This window comes from Narcine bancroftii, chromosome 3 (genome assembly GCF_036971445.1).
Source record: "Narcine bancroftii isolate sNarBan1 chromosome 3, sNarBan1.hap1, whole genome shotgun sequence".
In the NCBI taxonomy this organism is placed as follows: domain Eukaryota; kingdom Metazoa; phylum Chordata; class Chondrichthyes; order Torpediniformes; family Narcinidae; genus Narcine; species Narcine bancroftii.
The window spans coordinates 82458334-82477281 of record NC_091471.1 but is presented as its reverse complement, the minus strand read 5'-3'; the positions used below and the strand labels follow the sequence as shown (position 1 = coordinate 82477281).

General features: G+C 38.9%; 1 long non-coding RNA gene across 1 annotated transcript; it reads left to right on the top strand.

Annotated features, from left to right (window-relative positions):
* Nucleotides 1-1900: 1900 nt before the first annotated feature.
* Nucleotides 1901-7500, top strand: LOC138756149 (uncharacterized). The gene is made up of 3 exons (XR_011352801.1): nt 1901-3176; nt 3290-3927; nt 7394-7500. It is a non-coding gene; the product is annotated as an uncharacterized lncRNA (long non-coding RNA).
* The last annotated feature ends 11448 nt before the right edge of the window (nt 7501-18948 follow it).

Here is an 18948-nt window from a genome sequence, read left to right as displayed (position 1 = left end):
AAAGAACCAAAGACTTGTTGATCCAAACCAAGGCTTTTATTAGCAAAAGACAGGAGCTCTTCACAGGTGGCCAACCAGTCCGGAATGATCCGACCTGGCTAGGGACACAACCCTTTAAGGCCCAGACAATAGGTGTGGCTTAGCTCTCAGCCAATCGCTGTAAGCACAGTCTAGATACAGTAACTATATACACTATGTACATTGGTGATAGATCTGTACTATCACAGTGGGGTTCAGCACTGCTGGACTTAAAACAGTTAACAAAATGAATAGTTGGTCCAGAGATTCTTGATAACATTTAGCTTTGCAATTGGTGGAATGTTATCATAGAATGAGATTCTCAGCAGCGGCATTTGATTTAGTGAAAGCTGAGAAAGTAGGCAGGTATGGTATTCCAAGAAGCACAGTGTTTCAATTTATTAAATGTTTCTCTGTCATTTGAATGCACACAAGTGCTTCCCCTGGCCTTTGAGGAAACACAGAGCCTCCAATCCTCTAACCAGACTAGCCTCGACTCCAACTCCTTAGCACTCACACTTTAGGAAGTAATTTCTCCATTCATTCCCAATGTGAACCCCTGCTGCATGAAGTATCCCTTGCCACTCTATCATTCCTTCCAAGTCCCGTCAGGATTGCTCCATCACTACTTCCCATACAACCATTATCATTCAGATTACCACCCCATCCCACCACCCCCCCCCCCACCACAGCCTTGTGCATCACATTGATATCATCGTTTAAAATCAGTGCTACTATTATGAAAATCCAGAACACTAAGTTTGGGTAATGCATGTTGCACATCAGATTATTTTGCTTTGGACACAACTGATTGCCATTATTTTTCCATGAAATTAATATTCCGTGAGAAGCTCTAAGCACTGAACACAAGAAATAAGAGCAGGGGAAAGCCATTCAGCTCATCAAGCCCACTCCATCATGGACCTTATTAAAGGTCATGGATGATCTGGGCGTGGACTCACCTTCACATACCTGCCTTTTCCCCATAACCCTTAATTTCCCTTTGCAAATATTTGTCAAACTGAATTTTAAATATATTCAGTGAAGTTGCCTCCACTGCTTCCCTGGGCAAAACAATGTTTTCCTTTAAGATTTTTACACAGAGAGTGGTAGGTGCCTTGAATGGGTTGCCAGGGGTAGTGGTGGAAGTGGATACCATAGTAGTATTTAAGAGACTGCTAGATAGACTCATGAATATGCAAGGTAGAGAGGGATATGTGGAGGCAGCAGAATTTTAGTTTAATTTGGGCATGATGTTCGATGCAGACATTGAAGGTTAAAGAGCCTCTTCCTGTACTGTTCTATGCTCTGTATTCTATTTTCTATGAGTTAAATCTGGATGTTCGATGCAGACATTGAAGGTTAAAGAGCCTCTTCCTGTACTGTTCTATGCTCTGTATTCTATTTTCTATGAGTTAAATCTGGAGCTTCATTGTGGAAATGTGATATGTACTACATTTTCCCTGTGCCTTGAGAATTAAGTGTTTACATGTGAGAGATGTAGGGTAAATTATTGTGGCAGTTTGATTATAATAGCATTCTGCAAAAGGGTTTTCTTCTTCTAAAAAAAACCCACCATAAAAAAAAAGGCAATTAACAAAGCACCACTGAAATCTGCCTTTAAATCAAACACAAACTTGTGGCCAAGTTTTTTAACCTTTGAAACTTAAAAAATCTCAGCTCTGAACTACTGCCAGGTCCACACCAACAAAAACTGTTTCCACGAGGGAGAAAAAAAAAGACTGTCCCATTAAAGCTTCCCAGTTGCTATGAGAGTTTGAAATATTCTAAAAGTGCCCCTTTTATGTTCTTGAAGTTGTTTATTCTATTGGACAAGGGGATGGGGGTGGGGTGGGGCGTTGGTATGAAAAATGTTCCAGCATGTTGTGAGACTGCAAGGCTGTGTGTACTTAAAAGACCAGAGCAAATGGATCCATTTCCTTTAGCCCTGTACACAAAACAAGAGAGAAATCATCTTGGAGCCAGATAGAAAGGAGAGAAAACAAGTGATGGGATGCTCTCTTCAATTATGTCCCCAAACCAGAAATCAATTTTTTATCAAAACTGACTGTAGCAGAAGATACCTGGGTGCATAAATCTGTTCAGGTCTCCCACATCATTGTGCTGGGATTTGATAGTTGGCTTTTCATAACATACTCTTCACAGATGTTTCCTTTTTTTCCCTCCATATTTACATGACCTTAAGTACTAGAAACTAGAGAGAAAATTATAATCAACATTGGGAAAAATATACAGGTCTTGCATTTGATAAAAATAAGATTTTGCTGTTCTAAAATAATGTGTTACCAGCAAATCTCTTGTAAATTTAAATGAAGGTAAATATGCAGATGTACTACTCATTGTCACTGTGCATTCCTAAGGCAAGTTAGACCTTAATTAATCTTTTGATCAATTTGAGGTCAGTCCTTGATTTTTTAAAATATAACTCTGCCTTTGCAAGTTTCAACTAAAACGACTCTAACATACTACTTTAGTGGCCTGAGGAAACAAATTATTTTGTAGCCACATTGTCTTCATGCTCTCTCCTAAAACTTGTGAAAATACATGTGACAAGAGAACAGAAAAAGCTGAAAAAAATTCAGCAAATAGGGCAGCTTGCATGAAGAGAGAGGCAAAGTCAAAGATTTGTCAGAATTGGGATAGGATAAATGGGTTAGTTTTAAGTTGCAGAGATGGTGTGGGTGGAGAGGGCAACGTGAATATCTCTGGTCGAATGACACCATGGCTGCCATGCTGGTAAGATGTTTACGAAACCATTCCTTTGATAGGTTAGTGAATAAAAATAGAGAAAGAGAAGCAAACAAAGGAGCACTTAAGAACTGAATTATTCACCAGACCTGTAAGAAATGACCTGTAGAAAGTGATGGTGAAGAAATAAAATCTATTAATATTACAGATGAAAAACCTTCTTCTTGATTAGATTTATCCACAGTCATATATTTACAGAGAAACACTTTACACTCCTGCAACAGTGGAGTTGGACTTGCTAAAACCCCCAGCTACTATTTCGTGTGGGACACTTGAAGTTAATGAGAAACTACGTTCACTTTGGAACTTTCCCATAAAGTGGAGAATTGAAGTATCAGTGAAATTAAAAGGGTTTTGAAATAGGAAAGAGTCAGAAGAGATCAATTCAGGTATGAATCAAGTAGAAATAAAAGACTGGATTTATAAAGGGTATAAGATTGTTTTAAATTAAAATAATTATGCAATTAAAACCAGAAAAAAAAGCTGAAATTCCATTTTGCAGAGACGCACAGGAGACTGCAGCTGCTGGAATCTGAAGCTAAACATAATCTACTGGAGGAACTCAATAGGTCGAGCAATTAATTTTCAATGTCAGGAATGTTCACTGGTAGTGTTCAACACTTATCAAGATGTTAACAGGGCACTATGACAGAAATGCACAAACTCTAGCTCTCTATGAAGTACTTAATTCATATCTACTAAGCAAGAGCAAGAGATTTATGTTTCCTCATTATATTTGAATGGGAGAATTCAGCTACATGTCCTATCGATAAACCAAAACATTATAAATAAAACAGCAATGTTTTGGCCTTGCATGCTGTTAAAAAATAAATCGTGTCTGACTATTCCTAAGTTTTTTTGAGCAATGTGCTAATGAATATAATTGGCATTATTTTAATGTTATTTTGGAGCTAATGGTATGCATGCATAGATCCTTTGGGAATGATGTTTAAAGTAATAAGAATGAAACACATAATGGGGAATCCGTCCAAACATTACTCCTAAAATTACTGAGTTTTGTTGAGACTCACAGGAAATGCCAATTCTGGAACCGAAGGCCAAACACAATCTGGTGGAAGAACTTAGCGAGGGGAGCAGCATCAGTGGGTGAAACAGAATGGTCAACAATTCGAGCCAATGGTGGGTTTCAAGCTGAAATGTCAGCCTGATGTTGAGCTCCTACAGCAGATTAAATTTTGCAGAGAACTAATTTAATCAATACTGAGAAAAATACTTATTTTTCCACCAACAAATTTTTAAATCATGAAAACATTTAAAAACATTTTTTTTGTATTTATTATTATTTTATAAGATGCTTTTTATAGAATATTGGTACAGAATTGAGACTCAAGGTTTCCATTGCATATTTTGGCACCATGGTTCGCTCAACAGCTCCAAAGTAGTTGAGAAGGAGCATACTAGTTGGTGCAATGGGTTTTCCACCCACCAACTACTTTGGCCGTATTCTTAAAAGCACTGACAATGTATGGCAGAAAATCCCTCTTCAGGAAGCTATCAGTAAAAATGAAAAGATGCAGTGAAGTTCTGATATGATGGCATTATTCTCAGATCCCACGTGTCATATATGTTTAGTGACATTCCATTTTGTTATCCAATTCTTCAAATGCCCCGGTCAGGAAATACTATTGGAGCTAAGGACTTGTATTGATGGAATGTAGATTAAGAGTGGCCCAGTTAGCGTAGCGGTTAGCGCAATGCTGTTACAGCACCAACAATCAGGACCTGAGTTCAAATCCCATGCAGTCTGTAAGGAGTTTGCATGTTCTCCCTGTGTCTGCGTGAGTTTTCCCCACGGGCTCCGGATTCCTCCCACATTTCGAAACGTACTTGGGGTTGTAGGTCAATTGGGTGTAATTGGGCAGCAAGGGGTCATGGGCCAAATGGGCCTGTTACCATGCTGTATGTCAAAATTTAAAATAAAAAGCAGGATCCAGCAAGGAGAAAATTCAACATCAAATGGTGAAATAAGAGTGAATAGAGGATGGCACATTTAGTGTAGTGGTTAGAATAACACTATTTCAGTACCAGAAACCCAGGTTTGAATCAAGTGTGTCTGTCAGGACTTTGTGACATGTGACCTGCCTGGGTCTTCCCTGGGTTCTATGGTTTCATTGTACCCCTCCAAGAAGAGTCTGCAGTCAGTGGTGTTCCCATGGGGTTGGAAGGTTAACTGGGTGAATGGAATGTTGGCATTAATATCTACAGGAATAGGATATAAGAGCAGGGTTGTGATGTTGAATCTCTATAAGGGATTGGTGAGACTTCATTTGGAGCACGGGTATAGTTTTTTTATGGATGGATGTGCTGGCATTGGAGAAGGTCCAGAAAAGATTCACAAGAATGATTCCTGGAATGAAAGGATTAACATATGAGAAAAGTTTCATGGGTCTTGGACTGTACTCCTTGGATTTCTGAAGAATGTGGGGGGGGGGGGGGGATCATTTTGAATGCTGAAAGCCTGGAGAGAACAGATGTAGCAAAGTAGTTTCCTATGATTGAGGAGTGAAGGACAAGAGGGCACAACTTCAGGATTGAAGGATGCCCATTTAAAACAGAAATGTGGAGCAATTTATTTAGCCAGAGTAGTGAATCTCTGGAATTTGCTGTGGGTGGCTGTGTAGGCCAGGTCATTGCATGTAAATAAGGCAGAGATTGATAGGTATCTGAATAGTCATGGTCTCAAAGATTATGGGAAGTAAACAGGGGAGTGGGGCTGAGTGGGAGAATGTATCAGCTCATGATGGAATGGCCGAACAGACACAATGGGCAGAATGTCTAGTTCTGCTTCAATATATTATGGTCTATGGTCTTATAGTAATGGCAGCACAGGTTCCATAGGCCAAAGAGCCTTCTACCATGCTGTTTCGTTAAAATTAATATACATTTTTAAAAATTGCTGAGAATGTCCTCAATGTCAGAAATGAGAATGGAAGCTTTAAATCAATGATGAGGAGCCAGCCACCAAATAGCAAATATTCTGTGTAGGGGTTGGCTGATGTCATTGTGTATATTAGAACAGACCTTTCTTGTTCAAGCTGCACAAAAACATTTTCCCCATCCAGTGTACTAATGTAATGTAAGCCGAGGAAGGCAGTTAGGTCCAGATTGCCTCATTAGAAGGTGTGTGTGTGTACACAGGAACATAGGAAGTAGGAACAGGAGTAGGCCAAAAATGGCCCATTGAGCCTGCTCCACCATTTAATACGATCATGGCTGATCTAATTTATGACCTAACTCCACCTACCTGCCTTCTCCCCATATCCCCTAATTCCTCTATCATGTAAAAATTTATCTAACTGAATTTTAAATATGTTTAATGAGGCAGCCTCAACCACTTCCCTGGTTAGAGAATTCCAAACATTCACTACTCTCTGGGAAAAACTATTTTTCCTCATCTCTGTCCTAAATCTACTCCCCCGAATCTTGTTTTAGTTTCCCCGGCCAGCTCAAAAAACCTTCCTACATCTATCCTATCCATACCCTTCATAATCCTATATGTTTCTAAAAGATCTCCTCTCATTCTTCTGAACTCGAGTGAATACAATCCTAGATGATTTAATCTTTCATCATAAGTCAACCCCTTCATCCCAGGGATCAACCTAGTAAACCTCCTCTGGACCGTCTCCAAAGCCAGTATATCCTTCCTCAAATATGGAGACCAGAACTAGACACAATACTCCAGGTGCGGTCTCACCAGTACCTTATACAGTTGCAACATTACCTCCCTACTCCTGAATTCAATTCCTCTAGTGATGAAGGCCAACATTCCATTTGCCTTTTTAATAACCTGCTGCACCTGCAACCTAACTTTTTGCGATTCACGCACAAGCACTCCCAAGTCCCTCTGCACAACAGCATGCTGTAGGTTTTCACCCTTTAAATAATATTCAGCTCTTTTATTTTTCTTGCCAAAGTGGATAACCTCACACTTACTAACATTGTACTCCATCTGCCAGACCTTTGTCCACTCATCCAGCTTAACTATATCCCTCTGCAGACTCTCCATATCCTCATTACAATTTGCTCTTCCACTCAATTTGGTGTCATCCACAAACTTGGCTACACCACATTTTGTCCCCTCCTCCAAGTCATCAATGTAAATGATGAACAGTTGTGGGCCTAACACTGACCCCTGCGGCACCCCACTTACCACTCTCTTCAACCTGAAAAACTCCCATTTATCCCGACTCTCTGCCTCCTGTCAGACAACCAATTTTCAATCCAGGCCAATATACTTCCCCGGACTCCACTTTCCTGTAACTTACTGATAAGTCTCTTGTGCGGCACCTTATCAAACACTTTCTGGAAATGCAAATGTACAACATCAACCTGTTCCGCTCTATCCACCGCACCCATTATATCCTCAAAGAATCCTAACAAGTTTGTCAAACAAGATCTTCCCTTTCTAAAACCATGCTGCGTCTGCCTGATTGAACCCTTACGTTCCAAAAGTTTCACTATTTCATCTTTAATGACGACTTCAAGCATTTTTCCAACCACAGACGTCAAGCTAATTGGCCAATAATTTCCAGTCTTCTGCCTACATCCCTTCTTAAAAAGTGGTGTGACATTTGCTGTCTTCCAGTCTGCCAGGACCTGCCCAGAATCCAAGGAATTTTGGTATATGACCACCAATGCATCAACTATAACTTCTGCCATTTCCTTCAGAACCCTTGGATGCATATCATCAGGACCAGGTATATATGGTTATGTGTGTGTGTGTGTGTGTGTGTGTGTGTGTGTGTGTGTGTGTGTGTGTGTGTGTGTGTGTGTGTGTGTGTGTGTGTGTGTGTGTGTGTGTGTGTGTGTGTGTGTGTGCGTGCGTGTGTGTGTGGAGCTTGATCAGCTGTTGTGGCCGGTTAATTACAGCTGACATGATGTTAATGTTTCATGTTTTGCTCTAATTATGCATGTGAGGTTTTTGGATCTCTCTTACCCACAACTGTTGTATTTTTTGACACAATCAAGCTCAGTGTTATCTGGGTCAAAGTCTTTGCTTTCTTCAGTATTCTCTTTCAAATATACTACTGCAAAATTAAAGAACAGGATATTGAAGGCAAAATCGACTTACTGTTTGATGCACCACACAGGTTAACAAAAATGTGAGCTGCCAGCAAGGAGTTTATACACCCTCCCATGTCTGCTGGTTTCTTCTAGGTGCTCCGATTCCTCCCACTTTCCTAGGACGTATGGGGTTAAAGTATAATTGGTCACAATGTGTATTTAAGCAGTGTGGGCTTGTTAAGGGCCTTTTACGTTGCTGTATCTCTAAATTTAAACAGTTAGAAGAAGGTATACTTCAAGACTGATTACATACTGTAGCAACTCGTTAACTACTTGCAAAATACCTCCTAAACCTGTGACCATACGACCAAGCCATGGGAACACCACCGATTGCAGACTCTGTCATGATAATAAATATGTATGAGATGTACCAGAAGTCACGTGGTATGAGAGAGATAACACAAGCAGGAGAACAAAGGAAACGGGAAAATAAAGCCACTGAGAAGTTTACCTGATAAAACTTGTGTTTAATGTTTTATTAACTTCACATTTCGGGCCACATTGGCGACGAGGATGAAAGAAGCTTGAAGAAAATTGAAGACTAAACAAGATTACAGAGGATTACAGACAACTTCAAGGTGATAAGAATTTTCTCTGTGACTCAGTACTTTTGGGGCTGGAATATTTCCTCATGGCTGGGGCAGACGGTAACTTTCTAACACATAGTGGAATTGCTCATTTTGACCCAACGGGTGATGCAAGCACTCATGTGAAGTGGAAGGCATGGCTGGAAGAATTTGAATCCTACGCCGACGGTCGTGGCCTATTTCTAGATACTGGTACAGTTGAACAAAAAGCGCAGAGGAGGGCGTTACTTCTTTTCACCGCAGGACCCTCAGTTTGGGAAACGTTTAAGACACTTTTGAATACTGGAAGAAAGGATGAGTACCGCAAAGCAGTAGATGCATTAAATGCACACTATGTAGTGACACCGAATGCTACATTTCAACGCCATTTGTTTCGGAGAATGAGACAAGAAGATGGCCAGACAATTGCTCAGTACGTGACGAGACTACGCCAGCTAGCTGTTGGATGCAATTACATGCCAGCTGATTTGGACAACCAATTATTGGATCAAGTCGTACAGCACTGCAGATCAGATAAACTCAGAAGACGTCTACTGGAAAGAGGGAGTGAGTTGGAACTCACCGATGCTTTAGCAATTGCTGCTGCATTAGAGGCTGTTGAAGGGCAATTTCATACCATGACCCTGAAAGACAACTCAAGCCAGCAAATTAAGAGGCTCTCACATCGCCATAACCAGCCAAGATATACGTTGACACAGGACGTGGAGTGTTATCGATGTGGAAACCGAGGTCACGTTCGAAAACACCCATATTGCCCGGCCAAAGGCAAAGTTTGCAGAAAATGTGGAGGTAAGGACCACTTTGCAAAGAAGTGCAAAAGCAAGTCCAATGCAGACCAGAAGAGGAAGAGTACAACTTCCAAAGGCAAAGCCTGGGGGAAAGGAAAGTATCCTGGAAAGAAAGATACCTTTCGCCAGATAGACGGTGACGATGATGATACCCAGGAGGAACAGAGTTGTTACCAATTCACGTTGAATGAAGGACATCATGAGAAGGTCCCAGTGATCATTGGTGGAGTGACAGTGCAGGTCATTGTAGACTCAGGCAGTGACAATAATGTGATTGATCGACATTTATGGGAGAAGTTGAAAAGGAAAAAGATCATCTGTACCTCAAAGAAGTGTTCTAAGAAACTGTATCCATACACAGCAACCAAGCCATTGCAGACCATTGGATGTTTTACTGCAACTGTTGAAGCTGAAGATAAGTACTTTGAAGCAGAGTTTATGGTCATAGAAGAGAGGGGAGAACCATTGCTGAGTAGAAGCACAGCGCAAGACCTGGCAATACTTCATATTGGAGCTTGTGTCAATTCAATTCAGTCATACGAGGATATGAAGCAAGAATTCCCCGCAGTCTTCCAAGGAGTAGGAAAGCTGAAAGGTCGACAATTGAAGATAGCGGTTGATGAAACGGTCAAACCCAAGGCACAACCAATGCGCTGAACTCCGTTTGGACTTCATGGGATAGTCGAAGCCATAATTAAAGAATTGATCGAACAAGACATTATTGAACCTGTGGAACATTCGACACAATGGGTCAGTCCCGTAGTAATTGTGCCCAAACCAAAGGGTGACATAAGACTATGTGTTGACATGAGAATGGCCAATGAAGCTATAATTAGAGAACGACACCCTATACCAACAGTGGAGGAAATACTTCAAGAACTAACTACCAGCAAGGTATTCTCAAAAATTGATCTGAAATGGAGCTATCATCAATTAGAGCTGGATCCAGGTTCCCGAGATGTGACAACATTTGTGACTCACTGTGGATTGTATCGTTACAAGAGACTATCATTTGGAATTAATGCAGCTTCGGAGATCTACCAGTATGAAATCCATCGAGTGATTCAAGGCATTCCTGGAGTTGCCAACATTTCTGATGACATCATAGTCCATGCACCAACGAAGGAAGAGCATGACAAACGGTTGAGGCATGTACTATCTAGACTACAGGAGGCAGGCCTTACCGTGAATGGAAACAAGTGCCAGTTCGGTGTGTCAGAAATGGACTTCATGGGACACAGACTTACACGGGAAGGACTAAACCCTGCAGAGGCCAAGGTGAAAGCTATTGCAGAGGCACGTGCACCTCAGAACGCAACAGAGGTGAGGAGTTTCCTGGGATTGGTCAATTTTTGTGCAAAGTTCATTCCTAATTTCACTACAGTGGCAGAACCACTAAGGAAACTAACAGGAAAGGTGTACCATTTCATTTTGGATCTGAGCAGAAGAAAGTGTTCACAGCGCTGAAACAAAGCCTGACAGATGCAAAAACTCTTGGATATTACGATCCGGCGGCATCAACCAAAGTCATAGCGGATGCCAGCCCGGTTGGTTTAGGAGCCGTGTTGGTCCAGATGCATGATGGAGGACCAAGAATCATTGCCTACGCCAGCAGATCGTTATCAGATGTGGAAAGAAGATACTCTCAGACAGAGAAAGAAGCACTCGGACTTGTATGGGCCTGTGAGAGGTTCCATGCATATTTATACGGCATTGAATTTGAACTCATCACAGATCATAAGCCATTAGAGGTGATCTATGCACCTAGATCCAAACCATGTGCCAGAATAGAGAGATGGGTACTCAGACTACAACCCTACAAATATAAAGTAATCCACATTGCAGGGAAAACAAACATTGCAGATCCGCTGTCCAGATTGGTGAAGGATGGATGTCCACAATCCAAGTCAGAATTGGGAACAGAAACAGAGAGCTTTGTACGCTTCGTAGCTATTCAGTCAACACCGAAAGCTGTGACTACAAAGGAAGTCGAGAGAGAATCCGAACATGATCCAGAACTCATGGAAGTAAGAGAATGCATACAGAGTGGACAATGGGACAAGTGTACTCACAAGGCTTACATTCCCATTAGAGACGAACTTTGTTGCATCGGACAGTGTGTATTAAGAGGTTGCAGATTGGTGATACCGCAAAGATTGAGACCGAAGATCATATCCTTAGCGCATGAAGGACACCTAGGTATTGTTGGTACCAAGCAAAACCTCAGGACCAAGGTATGGTGGCCAGGTGGTGATAAAAATGCAGAGAAATTTGTTAAAACTTGTCTCGGATGTCAAATCACAAGTAGGAGTAATCCGCCAGAACCGATCCGGAGTACGCAACTTCCGGCAGGACCATGGATCGACGTAGCTGTTGATTTTCTTGGACCTTTACTGACGGGTGAATCAATTATGGTAGTGATAGATTACTACAGCAGATACTATGAGTACATGGTGTTGAAGTCCACAACCACTGAAAAAACAATACAAGCATTAGCAGAGATATTCGCAAGATATGGATTACCTGTTACATTATACTCTGACAATGGTCCACAATTCATTTCAGAGACATTTGCGGAATACATGAGGACCACAGGTATCCACCATCATAAAGTAACTCCGAAATGGCCGCAAGCCATTGGAGAAGTAGAGATCAGTCCATTGAAAAACGATTGAGGATTGCACACGCAGAAGGACAAAATTGGCGAGAAGCATTGCTATCTTATGTGGCTGTCTATCGAGCAACGCCTCATGCAACCACTGGAAAAAGTCCTGCAGAAGCATTTTTTGGGAGAAAAATCCGCACAAAAATGCCAGAAATAAAGGAAATCCGAGACGACCAGGAGATGAAGGACCACGATGCTGAAAAGAAAGGTGCAGCAAAGCTGTACACAGACTCGAAATGTGGAGCCAAGTACTCAGACATCATGCCAGGAGATAATGTTCTAGTGAGGCATGAAACTGGTGGTAAGCTAGACACACCTTATTACCATCAACCCTATACTGTTCTATCCAGAAGTGGCAGTATGGTGACAGTCAAGTCTCCAACTGGAGTCCCGTATAAGAGAAATGTATCAGGTGTAAAAAGTTACCAGTCCAGAGATACATCGAGTGAAGAGGTTGAAAGGCCAATACGAGATGCTGAAACTGAGAGAGCTGATGATGTTCCAGAGGCAGTTACCAGCACTCCTGATGAAGTGACTAGAGCGCCAGAAACACCCGAAGCCGTGGCGAGCAGTATTTCCGACGCTGAGAGTGAACAACCGAGAAGCGACGACAATATCGCAGGCAGGCCGAAACGAAACCGGAAAGTGCCCAAACGATACGAAGACTTTGTGCCATAGTTTTAATAAGAACTTTGGGACAGTATTTAATCTTATATCATAAAGTGAATGTATGAATGCTGTACGAAGTAAATTTTATGTAGTTGAGTTATAGTATTACCATTAGTTACGATGTTTGTATGTTTCCGAGGGATATTGATAAGTGAAGGTAAAGTTTATTTCTGATTAAAGGAGGGATGTCATGATAATGAATATGTATGAGATGTACCGAAAGTCACGTGGTATGAGAGAGATAAGAACACAAGCAGAAGAACAAAGGAAACGGGAAAATAAAAGCCACTGAGAAGTTTACCTGATAAAACTTGTGTTTAATGTTTTATTAACTTCACATTTCGGGCCACAATGTGACAGACTCTTCTTGAAGTCACACTGAAAACGTTGACTTGGAAATTGTTTTGTTCATTGTTGCTGGTGCTAAATCCTGTAACTCCCACCTTATCACCACTGTGAGAGGGTCTTCACCAGAAAAAAATTACAGTGAGTCAGCAAGACACTGTATCACCCTGTTCCAAGGACAGTTTGAAATGGGCGATAAATCCTGCCTGTGCATTAAAAAATGTATCAATAAAAAAACATTGGGTACAGGTGATTTGGGAAGTCCCATTTTGAATCTTACTTTGGAGGATGGAGACATTGGTCTTGAGGATCCTGCTAAGAGTTCTTCACATTGTTGGGGCTGGAGTCAGATACTGAGTGAACTATGAAGAATGGCAGGTTTCCTTCCCTGAAGAACATGAATGGACCAAATTTTTTTTATATAGCCTGGTATTTCATGGTCCTGGTGACTATATCATCAGCTATTTTCTTTCTATTTAATTACTAAAATTGAAATAAAAATATTATGATCATGAAGTACTTACTCTTCTTGAAGCTGTAATGCCATCTGGTATTGACACATTAAGATCTATTTCAGGTTCCAGAATTACTCCCTGGCTTAGTTCAGGAGTGAACATGGTTGACTTAGTGGAGGCAAAAAGATTTATGAGATACTTAGTGGTCATTACAATAGGTCAACATACAAAGAGATGTTTTAGGTTAAAATAAAATGCCACAAGGTATTTTTGACTGGCATGTTGAGTAGCACGATGGCTTTAGGCTCTGCAAATGACTCCTGGAGAAACGAGATATTAATGAGTATAAAATGATAAAACTGATACTCTTGCTTTCCATTTTTGGCCTTGCATACTATAGAGGATTTGTATCTCCAGATGTCAGTGAACTAAAGCATTCTATGGAATTGTGATCCTAGAAAAGCAGATAACTTTACTCTATAATGTGTGTCATTTATAATGGTGAGAAGATGTTCACAATGGATTGCATCCTATTAGGTATGATGATGCGCCAGATTGATTACGTATAGATAGATTGGCGAGCACCAGATGCTGGGCTCGAGACTTGAGGCAAGATAAATTACAAGTAAACTTTTAAGATTAAATAATTCACAGGATCCCAATAACATTCAAATATATTCCATCAAATAATTGGTCTTGGTGAACTTCTATTGCTGCTGGGTTTTGGGATCCTCTGGGCCCGTAACAGAACATACAAATGATGTTATTAAACAATATTGTGCAAAGCGATGTAAACCTACTCAACAATCTAAACCTTCCCTGCCTCACACCTATAACCCTTTATTTTTCTTGCATTCATGTGCTTGTCTAAGCCTTTTAAATGTCTCTATTGTAGCAGCTTCTACTACCACCCTTGGCAATACATTCCAGGCACCCAATACTCTTAGGTAAAAAAAATTACTGCTGATGTCTTCCCCTTACCATGCACAGATCTCCTCTTGTATTTTCTCTGTCATCCTGGGAAAAACACGTTAAACAATAAAAATTTTTAATGTTACTTAATCACTATGGAGCTATCAAAAATAACTATTGTTAGCTTACACAGACAGTTGTTTATAATGGATTTTACTCCCTTTGAATACCCCAAAAATATCTCTAAGGAAACCACTGCTTACCATTTGAGGAAATAAAGTGCTGTTTTTACTAGGCTGTATCTGTTCTTGGAGGACAGAACTTTATATTGTTGAATTGCAGTTGCAGCTCTATGCATTTTGAATGACATGGACTAGGCCAGATCTCTGGTTAGGGAGAAGGGAAATATTGGCATGTGAGCAGGGATCAGGGTTCAAAAAAAGTTCAAAGTTCAGATTTATTGTCAGAGTACATACATGACATCACATACAACCCTGAGATTATTTTTCTTGTGGGCCAGGCAGAATTTCTACTTATCACTTGTGCAAGAAATCAGAGTCAAGAAAAGATATGTATACAAAAGAGAGAAATTTAAATAAAATGACTATGCAATACAGAAAAAAAATATTGAGTAATAAATAATGTGCAAGGTAAGAGTTTTTAAATGAGTCTCTGATTGAGTTTGTTGTTTAGAGGTCTGATGGTGGAGGGGTAGAAACTATTCCTGGTTGAATGCATCTTGTGGCACCTCTACCTCTTGTCTGATGGCAGCAGGGAGAACAGAGCATGTCCTGAGTGGTGTAGATCCTTGATGATTACTGCTGCTCTCCGATGGCAGCATTTCATGTAGATTTTGTCGATGGTGGGGAGAGTTGCGTCCGTGATCTACTGAGTAGTGTCCACTCAGCCTTACAAAAGCAATATTCTGCAGCTGCCAGAAATATGAAATTCAAATTGAAATGCTTGATTTGCTCAATGAAAGTAATCTAATAAAAGCCCATCAACCTGAAATGTAGCTCAGTTTCCCTTCATAGAACCAGTCTGACATATTGAAAATCACCCCTCAAATTTAGCAAGATGCCAGATAAAATTTGTTAATACATGTATTGGGATAAGTAAATAATTAGTGCTTTATTAACAATGAAATGATTATTAATGTAATTGTCAGCCTAAATATACTCCTACATAACTTAGATTTGGGCTGTTTTCAGCAAAATTAGTGTTTGTGTTTGTGAATAAGTTTCATTGAAGAAAGCCATGTTGTAAAACTAATCAATCCAAATGGATATTACACAAGTAAATAGTTTTTAATAAGTTACTATTTAAAATATTTTCAATGAGCAGCAGTTGGTACTGAAACCTTTTGTCCTGATTTGATGTTTTTATTTTGTATTATCTATTCAATGGGACACACTGAACAATTGTATTTGATGTGACTTTGCAATGGATTAGGGAATCACATGTTCCATTCCAGTCTGGGGAGCTTTGTATTAGAATAGAGGTTAGTTTATCCAATAAAGTGTTTGCATTTTGCAATGGGAAGGGTAAATGTTAAAAAAAAGTCATGGCTTCCCTCGTGAAAACAGCAGCAATCTGCAGCAAAGAAACATGACATGCATTAGGATGATTAGTAGTTAAGTCAAAAAAGACTTGTTTCAGGATTATCTTCCATGTATTCAAAACAATTGGATGGGTTGGAATTTTGTCACATTACATCGGATTTTTAGCAAAGACTTCAAAACAATTGGATGGGTTGGAATTTTGTCACATTACATTGGATTTTTAGTAAAGACTTCAAAACAATTGGATGGGTTGGAATTTTGTCACATTACATCGGATTTTTAGTAAAGACTTCAAAACAATTGGATGGGTTGGAATTTTGTCACATTACATTGGATTTTTAGTAAAGACTTCAAAACAATTGGATGGGTTGGAATTTTGTCGCATTATATCAGATTTTTAGTAAAGACTTCAAAACAATTGGATGGGTTGGAATTTTGTCGCATTACATCAGATTTTTAGTAAAGACTTCAAAACAATTGGATGGGTTGGAATTTTGTCGCATTACATCAGATTTTTAGTAAAGACTTCAAAACAATTGGATGGGTTGGAATTTTGTCACATTACATTGGATTTTTAGTAAAGACTTCAAAACAATTGGATGGGTTGGAATTTTGTCACATTACATTGGATTTTTAGTAAAGACTTCAAAACAATTGGATGGGTTGGAATTTTGTCGCATTACATCAGATTTTTAGTAAAGACTTCAAAACAATTGGATGGGTTGGAATTTTGTCGCATTACATCAGATTTTTAGTAAAGACTTCAAAACAATTGGATGGGTTGGAATTTTGTCGCATTACATCAGATTTTTAGTAAAGACTTCAAAACAATTGGATGGGTTGGAATTTTGTCGCATTACATCAGATTTTTAGTAAAGACTTCAAAACAATTGGATGGGTTGGAATTTTGTCGCATTACATCAGATTTTTAGTAAAGACTTCAAAACAATTGGATGGGTTGGAATTTTGTCACATTACATTGGATTTTTAGTAAAGACTTCAAAAAAATTGGATGGGTTGGAATTTTGTCACATTACATTGGATTTTTAGTAAAGACTTCAAAACAATTGGATGGGTTGGAATTTTGTCGCATTACATCTGATTTTTAGTAAAGACTTCAAAACAATTGGATGGGTTGGAATTTTGTCACATTACATTGGATTTTTAGTAAAGACTTCAAAACAATTGGATGGGTTGGAATTTTGTCACATTACATTGGATTTTTAGTAAAGACTTCAAAACAATTGGATGGGTTGGAATTTTGTCGCATTACATCAGATTTTTAGTAAAGACTTCAAAACAATTGGATGGGTTGGAATTTTGTCGCATTACATCAGATTTTTAGTAAAGACTTCAAAACAATTGGATGGGTTGGAATTTTGTCGCATTACATCAGATTTTTAGTAAAGACCAAAACAATTGGATGGGTTGGAATTTTGTCGCATTACATCAGATTTTTAGTAAAGACTTCAAAACAATTGGATGGGTTGGAATTTTGTCGCATTACATCAGATTTTTAGTAAAGACTTCAAAACAATTGGATGGGTTGGAATTTTGTCACATTACATCAGATTTTTAGTAAAGACTTCAAAACAATTGGATGGGTTGGAATTTTGTCGCATTACATCAGATTTTTAGTAAAGACTTCAAAACAATTGGATGGGTTGGAATTTTGTCGCATTACATCAGATTTTTAGTAAAGACTTCAAAACAATTGGATGGGTTGGAATTTTGTCGCATTACATCAGATTTTTAGTAAAGACCAAAACAATTGGATGGGTTGGAATTTTGTCGCATTACATCAGATTTTTAGTAAAGACTTCAAAACAATTGGATGGGTTGGAATTTTGTCACATTACATCAGATTTTTAGTAAAGACTTCAAAACAATTGGATGGGTTGGAATTTTGTCGCAGTAGATCAGATTTTTAGTAAAGACTTCAAAACAATTTGATGGGTTGGAATTTTGTCGCATTACATCAGATTTTTAGTAAAGACTTCAAAACAATTGGATGGGTTGGAATTTTGTCGCATTATATCAGATTTTTAGTAAAGACTTCAAAACAATTGGATGGGTTGGAATTCTGTCACATTACATCAGATTTTTAGTAAAGACTTCAAAACAATTGGATGGGTTGGAATTTTGTCACATTACATCGGATTTTTAGTAAAGACTTCAAAACAATTGGATGGGTTGGAATTTTGTCACATTACATCGGATTTTTAGTAAAGACTTCAAAACAATTGGATGGGTTGGAATTTTGTCACATTACATTGGATTTTTAGTAAAGACATTAAAACAATTGGATGGGTTGGAATTTTGTCACATTACATCAGATTTTTAGTAAAGACTTCAAAACAATTGGATGGGTTGGAATTTTGTCACATTACATTAGATTTTTAGTAAAGACTTCAAAACAATTGGATGGGTTGGAATTTTGTCACATTACATTGGATTTTTAGTAAAGACTTCAAAACAATTGGATGGGTTGGAATTTTGTCACATTACATTGGATTTTTAGTAAAGACTTCAAAACAATTGGATGGGTTGGAATTTTGTCACATTACATCAGATTTTTAGTAAAGACTTCAAAACAATTGGATGGGTTGGAATTTTGTCATATTACATCGGATTTTTAGTAACGTCTTCAAAACAATTGGATGGGTTGGAATTTTGTCACATTACATTGGATTTTTAGTAAAGACTTCAAAACAATTGGATGGGTTGGAATTTTGTCACAATACATCGGATTTTTAGTAAAGACTTCAAAACAATTGGATGGGTTGGAATTTTGTCACATTACATCGGATTTTTAGTAAAGACTTCAAAACAATTGTATTGGTTGGAATTTTGTCACATTACATTGGATTTTTAGTAAAGACTTCAAAACAATTGGATGGGTTGGAATTTTGTCACATTACATTGGATTTTTAGTAAAGACTTCAAAAAAATTGGATGGGTTGGAATTTTGTCACATTACATCGGATTTTTAGTAAAGACTTCAAAAAAATTGGATGGGTTGGAATTTTGTCACATTACATTGGATTTTTAGTAAAGACTTCAAAACAATTGGATGGGTTGGAATTTTGTCAC